Here is a 9,823-nt window from a genome sequence, read left to right on the forward strand (position 1 = left end):
GGAGAATGAAGGGCACAAGGAAGTGCCCTGGGGCGTGGAGAGACAGAAAACCAGGATTTTTTTCAGCAATGGCAAGTCAGGGAAATGTTTCAAGGCATAGCTGAGCACTGCAACACCTGGCTGCCATCCTAAGTAACTCTGGTGTAATTTCCCTGTGGATGGCTTCCTGCAGCTCTTCCTTACCTCATTCCCACAAGCTCTGGCCATAGATTGTTGCCATCTCCTCTTCAAGCTCCAGGCCTGCATTTCAGGCATGTTTTCAGAGTTTCCTCACCCATGGGCCTGCCCTGCCTGGGCTCTGTTTGCTGAATGAGAGCGTGCTTGGGTACCTGACACAGAGCTGTGTGTTCTGATTGAGAGGAGAATGCTGAATTACTTTAGCAATCATTTATTGAGTACCTAAGATACAGAAAACCTAGCAGAGATAACAATGTCCTGCAGATTAAATCCTCCATTAGAGAGACCTCACTCTGTAGTTAGGCTTGTAAACATTTTCCCATCAGTTTTCCCTCAGCCTCCAACCCCCCACGCTGCAAGCTGAGAGAACAGGCAAGAATTTTGAGCATCTGCTCATTACAAGACACCAAAGAGCCCAAAAAAAGCCATGAAATCACTGTCCTGTCTCCCATCAGGCAGAAATCTCCCTATCAGCAGCCTCTCAGCACCCCTGCAGGGCTTTGGCTGACTCTGGTGCTGCAGCACCTTTTGGTCCCTGGGTGCCCAGGCTGGTGGGGTTTGGTGGTGGGCACAGCACCAGGACTGTCCCTTCAGAGGGACACAGCCACAGACACCCTGAGGTGATATCTTGCTTCTCTGCTGCTCTTGTGACACCCAGAATCTGCTGTGTCCTCTCTGATCCCCTCTCCAGGAGTTCACAGGAGCTTTCCCTGGGACAGCTTTTGGAATTCTTTCACCCTGAACTTCAAACTGGAGCCTCTGCAGCAACACACTGGAGAGAGAGAAGCACAGACATTGTGAGGCAGGAGCACAGACAGATACAGAACAGCAGTCAGCTGGGTTTATTTACACTGAACCACAATTCCTGCTCTCTTAGCTCATTGCCAGCTTTGGGGTTTACACCTTGCAGCTCCTGAGTGCAGAAGACAATTTCCACCTGGACAAGGCAGCCTCAGGCTACCAACACAGAGAAGCTGCTGGCCTTGGCAGGACAGATGGAGTCCATTAGCCATGGGCCACCTCTTCTGGTTTGTGAGAGGGCCAGGACCCCAAGGGAACCCCCTGGGAGACACTGGCTCTGACAGGAGATGCAGCAGAGCTTCCAGTAGCTCTGGAAGGGTAGAGGGCTGGGATAAGTGATCCATGGAGCTGGAAAAGTGCTGCTGAATCCCTGCAGGGAAGGAGAGCAGCCCTAGGTGGAGGTCGTATTCTGGAAGGAGCTGCAGCCCCTCTGTGCAGTAGGAAATGCAGAAGACGAGTGGGAGATGGGATTTTTCCCAGAGAACTGATGGAGTGAAGGCAAAGGGGGGGACAGCTCCCAAGAGAATTGATGGAGATATTTCAGTCTCCCCAGGGATAGCAGGGGTGGTTGAAATCCCTCCAGGAGGATATTCCCACATCTTATTCACCTCTGCCTTCTGGGCCACAAGGGCTGGGGCTGCTGTGCTGTTTTCCAGCCAGGACTTGTAGATCTCTCCAGTGGAAAGGCAGAGGGCAGGGATCCTGCTCCAGGACACAGAAACCCCTCTCCACCTCTGGCCCCTGCAGGCAGCCCTGGGAAGGCTCTTTGCTCATCTGTGCAAGGGGAGCAGCACTTCAGGGAGCACTCTGACACCAGCAGGTGACAAGTGTGGCACAAGGGCTGGCTCTTGTCACCACTAATCTGGGAAAGGCTCCTGAGGTCCCCACACTGCAGCTCGTCAGCTGCTGCCTGCTAATTGAGCCTCTCCAGGAGACTCCTCAGCACAGCAGGCACTGCAATTGCTCACCTGGTGCAGACAGCAGCACTAATGAAGGTGTGAGGGTCACAGCCCTCACACCACTCCTGGAGCTCAGGCTTCCTCACCTGCACTTCCTACAGAGGCACAATCGTTTGGTTTATTTTAAACCACATTATGGCTCCTACAACACTGCAGGAAATCTTCCCTAGACGAGCTTCCTGGAGCAGTGGGAATGAATCCCTCACCTCACACCGAGCACCACGGGCTCTGCAGGCTTTTCCTTTTTCACAAGTGCCGCCAGTGCCCTCTGAGAGTGGGAGGAGCAGCAGTTCAGGAGGACCCTCAGACCACATTCCCTCTGAGGCTGTCACAGAGCACCTTCAGCTGAGCTTCCTTCCCTCTGGAATTGTGTGCTGGGACAGCCAAAAGCTGCAGGAGCCACACTGTGGTATTCACATTCTCTGAACAGACAGAGACATAATTCTCTCTCCCACAATTTTTCCTGGGGAAGGCAGTGAGAAAGCTCAGAGAGAGAAGAGAAAACATTTCTTATCTCTACTTGCTGCTCTTGTTGTTTGGCACATATGGAACGTGTTATGGAGATTGTTTACTGAAGAAGGGATTTGTTAATTGGACTCTGGTGGTGATTGTTTGGATTGATTGACCAATTAGGTCAAAGCTGTGTCGTGACTGTCTATAAGGGGTCATGGGTTTTTCTTTAGTATAGAGTTTAGTATAGTATGTAATGTAATATCATATAGCTTAATAAAGCAATTGAACAGCCAGGTGTCCAGGTGGTTCACATATGGCACGTGCCAAATTACCTAAATATTGTACCAACCATGCCTGTCAATAATGGTGTGGTGAGGTGGGAGCTGGAATTCCGTCCCTCCAGGTGGCCATTCCATAAGGGAGAGAAAGGTTATTAATGCTGTGCATTAAAAACCCAGCTTTAGAACAGCACCTAAACATTTCTGTCATAGTCTTGGCGGGACTCTGGAGTCCAAATGGGAGCTCTGGGAGACTGCAAAGGTGGGAGATGGGACAAAAAAATAGCAATTCCATGTCTTATACTGCCCTGTCACTTGTGTAAAGCAGCTTGCACAAAGCAACAGGTCAGTGTGCAGCAATAAGGAACCAACTTCCCACCAGCTCCCCAGACATCCATGCTTCCCCTGAGCCTGAACCTCCCTGAGGACACAAATCCACCTGAGGCCTGACCACTCCCAAAGGCAGGAAGAGGAGGCTGTTTGCATCATGCTTCCATGGCTCTTTTAGGGACTCTCCAGCTCTGTCATCTCCTGGTGCCTCAAGGACCTGGGAAAACATGGAAGAGATGAAAATTAACATCCTAACACCAGCCATAAATGTGTCCACAGGGCTGGTGTGGAGGTAGTCAGTGATGATGCCCGGGTAAAATTTAGTATTTTCACTGGCAGGAATTTTTTGGCAACCCTGATCAGGATCTGTAACACGCTCGGCAGGAGTGCTGTAATTCCTGCTGCTGTTTCCCAGCACTGCAGCAGATACAGGGCTGTTGTAGCCTCTCATGCATCAGGGATCAACTTCATAGCCAGGAAAAAGTGGGATAGGGAATGTAAACTTCCTGCTGCTGCCACCTCTGGCGTATGGGTAAGTCTACTGGGAAGACAGAGGAACACAAGGACTGGTAGGATAGCATTCAGTGGGTTGGGGTTTGGAGGAGTAGGCTGGAAAACAGCCTTTGGAATGCAGAGGTTGCCTTTTGCACAAACACTTCTTCCTGGACTAGTTTTTAGTTTCAGCTTTTAATTGATCCAGCAGATGTTGCAGGTGGGGTTTGTGATGCTTCTTCCCCCTTAAACCTGCAGCCTCCCTAAGGGAGTGCAGCTGGCACCTCCTTAAAGAACAGGCAGTGCTGCTTCTTTAAAACTGATGGAAATTAGAAAATTTCCCATTAAAATCTGGGTGGTTTTCTCCACATCAAAATGTTCACATTTTCCCTATCTGGTGTTTTCTGTCACAAGCAAGTGTGAGCAGATGAAGTCGAGGAAGGTCTGGTGGGCTGGGGAAAGGGGAGATCTCCTGAGCCCCAGGTGCACGTGGCCACTCAGACTTCTGTGGGGACATTAAATGAGCTGAAACCTCCAAAAGAGTGAGACAGGATTTTACTACACTAAATGACACCTGGAAATACTCCTGGAAGGACATGGACAACCTCAGGGTCCATCACTGCAGCCAAATCCACTGACTTGAAAAAGGTGGAGCTTCTTCCTGCTTCTGCTCTAGGGGGAAAAGGGTCAGCTCTGGAAGCACCCACCCTGAGGGACCTTAAAAACAAGAAGTGAAAGGTAAAACCATTGGGAAACACACACTCCTCACCAAACTGACACTGCAGGGGGAAGTCACAATGCAGAACACTTCCCAGGAATCTCTGTGCAGCACAACCCTTCCATCCATGACATGGGAATAATGGTACTGCTCCCACAGCTACAGGACACAAAAAGTGCAAAGAGAATAGTTGTAAATGTGGAGAGAATTAGGCATTTCATGTCCAGAGTCAGTCCCATGAATTGGCAAAGTCCCAATAAATCCCCAAAAGACTGAAGGTGTGACCAAATCAAAAGGTTGCTGAGAAATCACCCGTTCCTGTGCTTCAAGGTTCATCCTCAAGAGATTGCTTTCCCTGGCTGCAGAGACAATATTTCATGGAGTGGGGATACCTGGAGTCAGTCCTCTTGGGACTTGGAATGAGAAAAAAAAAAAGAATCATGTTCAGTGCACTGAAGCATTTCATAACTGAGCTTCAGAAAAAGTCAATCCCAACTATTTTAGTCAGGGCCAGGAGAATTTGAGGTGCACATGGGTGGTCCATGCCAGATGTGCCAGGCCCAGAGGTGACCTCTGAGGGTGTTAATGACTCCAAAAACCTCACTGAAGCAAATTAAGGACCATGCAGCAAATAAAAGATTTTGAAGAGCATTCTGATGTTAAACTGAATTACTCCAAGCTGAGGGCAGTGACAGCAATCCTCATTCTCACTACAGGCAAGAAAACTTAAATCTGTGGGATGATGCTAAAATCATTTGTGAGTTGCACTGATCATTCAGAAGCAGAAACCACCCCTTTGACTGCCAAATATTTCCTGGGAAGATCAGGGAATCCTGATCTGTTCCCCCACCAAAACACTCTCTCCAGCTAACATTGGTGACAAACAAAAGCACTGGGGCTGCTCAGTCTGAAGAGAAGGCGTGGAGACCTCAGAGCACCTTCCAGAATCTGAAGGGGCTAGGAGGAAGCTGGAGAGGGATTCTTCATTAGGAACTGGAGTCACAGGACAAGGAGGGATAGATCAAACTGAAAGAGGGGAAATTTGGTCCTTAAAGACACAAGAAATTTTCCCCTGTGAGGGAGGTGAGGCCCTGGCACAGGGTGCCCAGAGAAGCTGTGGCTGCCCCTGGATCCCTGGAAGTGTCCAAGGCCAGGTTGGACAGGGCTTGGAGCATCCTGGGACAGTGGGAGCTGTCCCTGCCCATGGCAGGGGGTGGGACTGGATGGGCTTTAAGGCCCTCCCAACCCAAACCATGCTATGATCCTCTAATCTACTGTTATTAGAGCCATCCACCCTCATGATTACAAATAAAAATTCTCTCTCCTGAGCCCTTCACCCTTTTTTCACCTTCTGAGGAGCTCTGCCCCCTGCCTGGGTAAAAACCATCTCCAGGGAATAGTTCCCTAACACCAGCAAGGAACCCAGGCGTGGTCAGAAGGGAGGACCCACAGCACCAAACCCAAAGCCTCAGAGAGCAGCACAGTTTTGCTCTTTACTGGTGCAGCTCCAGGAGGATCCAGACAAACCAGGGGCAAGTCCAGAGTAATTTTATCCTAATATGCCTGTCTAAACCACGGATGGCTCTTCAGGAGGGTTCTCCCTCACTTGTTAATTTAATGCTTGATATATAGGAAAAATTAGACATAAAATGTGCCCTGCTGCTTCCTTCACTCCTAATTCCATTTAGAAAATATCTCACGTCTCGACACAAAAATGAACTTAACTGTTTGGAGATGTTTTAGAGCCTGTGTTTTATTTTCAGACAAGTCTGTGTGATTTAGGATCCTTCAGTGAAGTTTACACAGGTCTGATCCCCACATTTCAATCCCAGCCCTGGCCTGGGGGGAGAGACAGGTCTCTGCTGTTTGGATTAAGGAGTGCCTTGGGGTGGGAGGGAGCTTAATGAATATCTCACTCCACCCCTGCCATGGGCAGGGACACCTCCCACTATCCCAGGTAGCTCCAAGCCCTGTCCAGCCTGGCCTCGGACGCTTCCAGGGATGGTGCAGCCACAGCTCCTCTGGGCAAGCTCTTGAAAGACCATGAGGACGTGGACCCGTGCAGGGCTGAATCCCAGAGGACAAAGAGCTGGAGGCAGCTTTAACAGGTGACTTTCTCGAGACTTTAGGCAGGGTAAGCTGCACCCAAAGCCTGCTGCTCCTCCTGCCAGGGGACAGCAAGGCCAGGAAAGCAGATCCTTGCCTCGCCTCCCTCCCGCTTCTCCGAGGCTCTCTAAGCAGCAGCCATGCGCATGTGGTGCCGTGGAGAAGGTGCCTGAAGAGGCAGAGGCAGTTCTGAGTTCCACTGCACGCTTCTGCAGGAGGAGAAGGCAAGGACTACACTGGACCCTCATTAATCCCAGGAGATGAAGACCATGGGACCACAGGAGCTGGTGGGAGCTCCCACATCTGCGCCGCGCCGCGCCGGTGATGCGCGGGAGCCTGGATCCTTCACAGACACTTCTGGGATTTCTTATTAAAAACTGAATTCTTGGGCTGGGCACAAAACAAAAGAAACACGAGGCTTAAAGCATTGTGCAAGAGCCCCAGAAGTGGCCACGGGTCAACACTGTGCCACCAGAGAAGAGAATTCCAGGATACTTACGTCCCTCTCCACTGCTTTGTTTTTCCCATGGCCCGCAAGATGAATGGAGATGTTTCAGCTTGGAGAGCCCAGAGTGGAGATGGTGGGTGAGAAACAAAATCCATCCCTTTTGAAATCCACAGAGTTAAGCATTTGTGAGAAAATGTGTTCTCTGCACTCATCGGGAGGGGAAAGACATAGGGAAGAAGGGAAGAAAAAGAGGGGAAGAGACAATGAGAAAATTCTGGTTTTAATCCTGATGAGCCAAGTGCAGAGGATGGAACCTAAACAGATTTTCTGATCCAAACACAGGGTAAGCTGTGAGGTTTGGTTGCTTTTCCAGGAAAGCTCTGCAGAAAGCAGTCACCCAGTGCCTCCAAATGAAGCACAGAGATCACAGGAAAGGCAATATCCTGGGAGATGTGTGGAAGGACAGTGATGGGGGACAGTGGGGGAACACCTCGTTGTGAAAAGCTTGCATTTCAAAAAGGATGGACTGGTGACAAACCTAGGTTGGGAAGACCAAAAAAAAAAAAAATGTTGGGGCAGATATGTAAAAAATCTGGGTCAACCAGGTGATTAATTGATCAACTGATCAAGTGTTTGATCAATAAAAGAGAGAGGACTGTGCCAAGGACTGGAACGAGGAAGGTGGTAAAAGGAAGGGACAAAGGCTGGGAGAAATCCATTTAAGGAATGCTCAAATTATCTACAATGCCTCTTCTTCAATAAACACATTTAAATCTTGCAGCATTCCCTAATTATTCTAGAGATGGGCCTGGAGTGCCACTTGCCCCAGGCAGTATGAAGTTGTCCATGAAATGCCCATCTTTAGGAGCACAGAAAGTTTTCTGTATTTATGAGGCAGACACCCACTTACTGGGGTTAGTATGTGCTCTGATCAGGAGGAGAGCTGCTACAGCTACATGAATTTATTGATGGTGATTTTTGTCCGACCAAGTATTTCCTTCCCTGGAAAAGTAAATGATCTATGGATGCCATCCAAGCACCCTGGGAGCTGGGCAGGGTGGGACATTAATATCCAAGAAATGAGGTTCAGGCCTCGGTGCTGGTGCTGTTGCAGGGAACTGGAGGCTCCCCAGGCTGCCACAGCAGGGATGGACTTGCCTGCAAAGAGCTGCATCCTGAGAAATGGGGAAGGGGAAGGAAGTTTTCCAGAAGGAAATCTAAGTTGGTGCCACAGACAGCACCAAGTGATCATCACGAGGGTGAGCAATCAATGATCAGTCCAAAATCTGCACTTGTGTCCTTCCTTGAGCACAAAATGAGGCCAGGCAGTTAAACCCCACTGGCCTCTCTGCACAGAACAGAATTCAGAATTCATCACAAATGCAACACCCGAGCAGAAATTCCCAAGTTTGCCTGGCTCCGAGTCCAAACTGCAAAAAGCAGATGCTCAAAGCACCAGTGTTTGCCCAAGGGGTGCAGGCAGGGTACCCTGAGTGTGTATCCATGAGGGGATGCATTCCTGGGGCTGGTGACTGGCTCTGCCTCTGATCCCACTCCCATCTCTCCCAGGGGACCTCGGGAATTGAGATTCCTGGCACCAGGGAACCTCCTGCCTCACACCAGACACCACAACCAGACCAGGCTCACAGACACCAAGCTCCAAAGTAAAGCAAGACAATTTGCAATAAAAGAGTCCCAATATTTGTGAATACATCCGTCCCTCATGCACAGCAGCAGTTAACCAGAGAGCCAGGGAACCACAGAATGGCTGGGGTTGGAAGGGACCATAGAGACCATCTCATTCCAATGCCCTGCCACGGCAGGGACATACCCCAGTTAAAAAAATTAACTCTCAAAAGGAGCTGACACTTCAGGAGTTAAAGACAACAAAAAGTCCAACCTGCCCATGGCCAATGTAGCATTCCCAACAAGCTCCTCTTGCAAAATTAGCCCGACCTCAGCTTCCTCAGCGTTCTTACAGCTCAAACAAACTCAACAGTTTTAAGGAGAATTAGAAGTTTTTCAGCCAGGACGTCTCTCATTCTTCTTTTTTTCTTTCTTTCTTTCTCTGCTCTGTCACAGCATCCAAGAGGTTTTCCAGGTGGGGATGCAGAAAGTGTGTTATCGTTCCTGGGTGAAGAGGAGAAGCAAACAGGAACCTGTGTGACACTCCAAGACAGGGCTGATTAATTTGCAGTTAACATCCGCTCGCTTCATTATCCCTTCATCGGAGCCTGACAAATGTGCAAACAACAATGAAAAATAGAAATTAATAGGAGTATTAGCACTGCATACAACCTGCTATAGATTTAATCCCCACAACAGAACATATGGATGTGTTACACCTTCTTTCTCTGTAATGACCTCATGCCCACCCTCCTGTCCTTGGGCATAAATCTATTTAAATTTAAAGAGATCTATTTATATACACACGTATGTGTGTGTGTGTCTGTGTCTATCCACGTGCATGGGTACACGTGGAGGGGGAGCTTTGCTCATCACTTATCAGCTGAGGCTGGGACTGAACTAAAGCACCTGGAGAATTCCACCTTCTGTTCCCAAAGCCTCAGCAAGGGAAGGGACCTGTGGGGCTCTGTCCCCATTTGGCTCCACACTGAAGGAGGAGGATCAGCACAGGCCAGGAGCAGAGAGAAACACCCTGATGCCACTAAGCACCCACCCATCCTCCTGTCCCCAAGAGAGGAGGCATCAGGGCACTTCTCCTCCTTATTCTAATTTTCACCTCCTTTCCATGGCTTTTGATGCTTGTCTGCTGGGCTGGGAAGGTGTTTTTCACCAGGACATCACGGAGAGCTCACGGAGGAGCTGCGTTTGAGTGGGAAGTGGATGTTGTCCCATTTTTCTGTAGGCATCTCCTCCAGCCCTGCTGCTATTTGAAGAGGAATGTGTGGGCTGGGAGGCCAAGAGGTGATTAAAAAATTATATTAAAGCATGCTTGTGCCAAACCTCTGTAGTCCCTCGAGTCAGGCAATGTCACCGCAACGGAGAGAGAACCCACAGTGGGGAGTTGCCCTGGTGTTTTTCTATCCTCCAGGAAAAC

General features: G+C 49.4%; 1 long non-coding RNA gene across 2 annotated transcripts; it reads right to left on the reverse strand.

Annotated features, from left to right (window-relative positions):
* Nucleotides 1–414: 414 nt before the first annotated feature.
* LOC127059917 (uncharacterized) lies at nucleotides 415–9,823 on the reverse strand. 2 transcript variants are annotated; one of them, XR_007778266.1, is made up of 4 exons: nucleotides 6,814–9,823; nucleotides 4,260–4,367; nucleotides 2,144–3,215; nucleotides 415–949 (listed from the first exon to the last, which is right to left on the reverse strand). It is a non-coding gene; the product is annotated as an uncharacterized LOC127059917 (long non-coding RNA). The 2 variants fall into 2 exon arrangements; XR_007778265.1 differs by having other exon boundaries at nucleotides 415–3,215.

Source organism: Serinus canaria, chromosome 9 (assembly GCF_022539315.1).
Source record: "Serinus canaria isolate serCan28SL12 chromosome 9, serCan2020, whole genome shotgun sequence".
NCBI classification, from domain to species: domain Eukaryota; kingdom Metazoa; phylum Chordata; class Aves; order Passeriformes; family Fringillidae; genus Serinus; species Serinus canaria.